Genomic DNA, 3,289 nt, shown 5'->3' with positions numbered 1-3,289 from the left:
CATCTTGGGCGGCCGAGGCGCCGGGTGCGTGTCCCGGCGTGCCGCGCGCGCCTCCCGGCGTGCCCTGCGCGGCCGCCCGCCTGAGGGGCGGCCCGGGAGCACCGGGGATAGCGGGGATAGCGGGAATAACGGGGATAACGGGGGTAGCGGGAATAACGGGCGCTTTCCGGGACACGCCGGCAGCGCCGGGCACGGCCCGCCGGCCACCACGGTCAGGCACCGCGGGCGCGCCGGGTGTCGCCGAGCCCCGGGAAGGCGAGGCAGCGCGCGTCCGCCACACCGGCCCTGGGCGGGCACCGGGCGCTGTGGGGCTTGCCGAGTGTCCCGCCCCGGGGGTCCCCTGCCGGGACGGCTGTGTTTAGTGAGTGCCCGTGTCCCTTAGGTGGGATCACCGGCGTGGAGAGCAGCGCTCGGTCCTTTGTGTCCGTCAGCTCCGGGGGCTCCCCCGCGCATCTCCCGGTGCCCCTTCACAGGGGCCGGTTCACTACAGAAACACTCGCGCTTTACCCCGGGAGCTGAATATTCGCAGTATCTGCAAATCCCACTGCGTTAAATCTGGAAATGTCCTTTGTTTGGTGTCTCAAAATGGTAGTTCAGGGTGGTAAACTGAGGCACGGGCCGCTGCTGCTTTAGCCCTTGGGCTCACAGGAGGGGACAGCAGAGGCCTGGCAGCTCCCGTGTGGCCAGCACAGCCAGCAGCTCCGTCCAGCACGGTTCCAGCAGTTTGTCAGGGGCAGCAGTGCTGGCCCAGGAGCCCTGCAGAGCCCAGCACGGCGAGCCCTGCTGCTGGCCCGGAGTGCCAGAGCCCTGCAGGACAGTGACAGTGACAGTGACCACAGCCACCTCCAGTGCTGGCAGCAGTGCAGAGAGAGCGGGGCCACGCAGCTCTCTGAAGTGCTGACCCAAGGGAAGAGGTAATTCCGTGTGGGAAATTATCCAGATAGAAAAAACTGAAAGAAACTAGAAGAGACACTGAAAATTTCGTAATCAAAAGCTGTACAGCCCTTTCTGTGGAGATTACTGATGCACAGTTACCTGATGGAGCTCTGTGTTTGTACCCAGAGCACCTGAGGTGCTGCTGTCAGCCTTGCCTGTGCTGGGCCGTGGCCCCTCGCTTGCTCTTGGTTGTTTTATACAGCAGTTTGCTGTATAGAACAGGGCTGTGCAAGCCCCCTACACCACACAGGCACTCGTCAGGGTTATTTCATACTCAAGAAATGGGACTGAAATGTAGGGGAAGACTTTCAAATGGTTGCCCAAATTACCTTGGATTTACTTCCATCTACTTGCAAAACAGGCAAAACTGTTTTGACAGCCTCAAAATTCTAATCTTTCAAGTATTTTGGGGTATGTATTCAAGTGATAATTGAATCTACCCAACAAATTAAATCTGGTTCGCAGGGATTGGGGAATTTCCCAGAGATTGTTAGGACACTGGTATTTTATTCTCCTTTTGCAGCTGGCCTGCCTTGTAATATCAGTGCTTGATGCTAGAGTGGGAAGAAGTCCCAGCTGCCAGCACGGCTGAACGGTGAGGAGTCTCAGAGCCATTTTTCTTGATCATTGCCTTGATTGCCACCATGTACCCTGATGGCAGCAAACACGGACCCTGCGCCTCAGTGGGGACAGGCAGATCCAGGTTGCACAGCTCCTTCTGGTCTCAAGTTCAGTTCTTCCCTCAGAACATTCCTGAAGGCAGTGTGTGCAGCTCGCACGGCTCTGCTGCAGCGTGAGCCAGGCTTCTTCAGGGGAGCTTTTGCCATCTGGGGTGGCACACGCAGCAACAGCTACTACAGCTGGGGTTGTGATTCCAAACATTCCATCACACGCTTCCTGCTCAGCACGGAAGCTGGGTTCATTGATAATTCACATGTTGCCTCTGAATGAAAGTTGTCATTAATATTCTCCGCGTGTCGGTGCTTGCGTAGCGCAGCACCTGCAGTGGCTGTGCTGCTGCAGCCAGCTCCTGCGCACGTTGCGCGTCCGTCGCGCTGCCTGACCTACAAAAGATGTGAGCTCTTACAGCACAGGGCCCTGCAAGGGAAAGAGTTGCATGAAAATGCCTCCACAGATTTGAGCTGAAAGATCAGTGCAGTTTTAGGTCGGGACTGAATTCCAGTGACACAAATACTGTCATTACAAGGTGCCTAAGCACATACCAAAGGAAATTGACTTGTAGCTATGTCTTGCAATTCAATTTAATGAGTCAATGGGCATGTCTACCTGTGTCATTAACCCTGTCACTAGGATAAATCACAAGAAATGAGCATTTTTTTTCCTTCTTTTTGTTCACTAGTGAATAGTGACTTCTCTGTGGCTCAAGCAAGACTCTAGAACTGCAAGTTTCCACTTTATTGTTCTTATAGATGCAAAAGTTTCAGAAATCCCACTCCCAAATCCCAATCCCACTCATGTGGCCTTTCCTCTACATTATAAATATAAGGAAGAGAGCAATCTGTAAGTGTGTCCTGCTCTACATGACATTCTAAACAGCATTAAAAAGAACATAAACAAATCCTGTGTCTGAGGTTCCTGTGTGAGGAACCTTGGCCCTGTGCAAAGTCTTCCCTTGTTGCAGTAAGATTTTTCACTGAAGTGAGCCCCTTTTCTAATTTAGTATGAAGGAAATGAAAATTAAATTTTCAGCAGGTGCTCCTGTTCTACTGCTAAAAGCAGCCATGCCTGTTTTCATTCCATTTTGTGTCTCACCTGGCCTGCTGATCACATAGAGCTTATAGAGAGTTTATGCAACTTTTGATGATGATGTGTTTCCGTATCTCAATTCAATAGTCTGTGAAAGTCCAATGCTATTCTGAAGATACTGCTGTCACATGGTTCCTTCTTTAAAATCACGTGTTAGTCCTTTTCCTAGAGCCAAAGGGTGAAAGTCCAGGTGCAAGCAGCATTTCAGCACTTATCAGTTCTGTTTCCTCTGGTGTCCTCTGCCAGGCCTTATCCAAACCCGAGTGCTCAGCCTGGAGCTGCAGCGTTCCCTGGCTCCCGTCTAGTCCTGGGTTATCTGCTGGCTCCTCCGTGGTTTTGTGAGGTTGTAGTTGGTGTGTGCCCAGCCTCACGTTCACCTTCTCTGTCCCCATACAGTCAGTGGGATGTTAAAAACATCCTTTTTCTGGGAGACTGTGAAAGCAAGTGTTGCCTGTAATAACCTTGGTAACGTTTTTAACATAGGAGTTTTAATTGCAGGTACTTATTGTCAGACAAGATGTCTTCTGTTCCCAGAATTTTAAAATTTATGAGAATTATATTATTCAAGGATAAATATGCTTACTTA

Source organism: Passer montanus, unplaced genomic scaffold (assembly GCF_014805655.1).
Source record: "Passer montanus isolate IOZ18808 unplaced genomic scaffold, ASM1480565v1 scaffold44, whole genome shotgun sequence".
Lineage (NCBI taxonomy): Eukaryota > Metazoa > Chordata > Aves > Passeriformes > Passeridae > Passer > Passer montanus.
The sequence above is the reverse complement of the archived record's forward strand: the minus strand, read 5'-3'. Positions refer to the sequence as shown.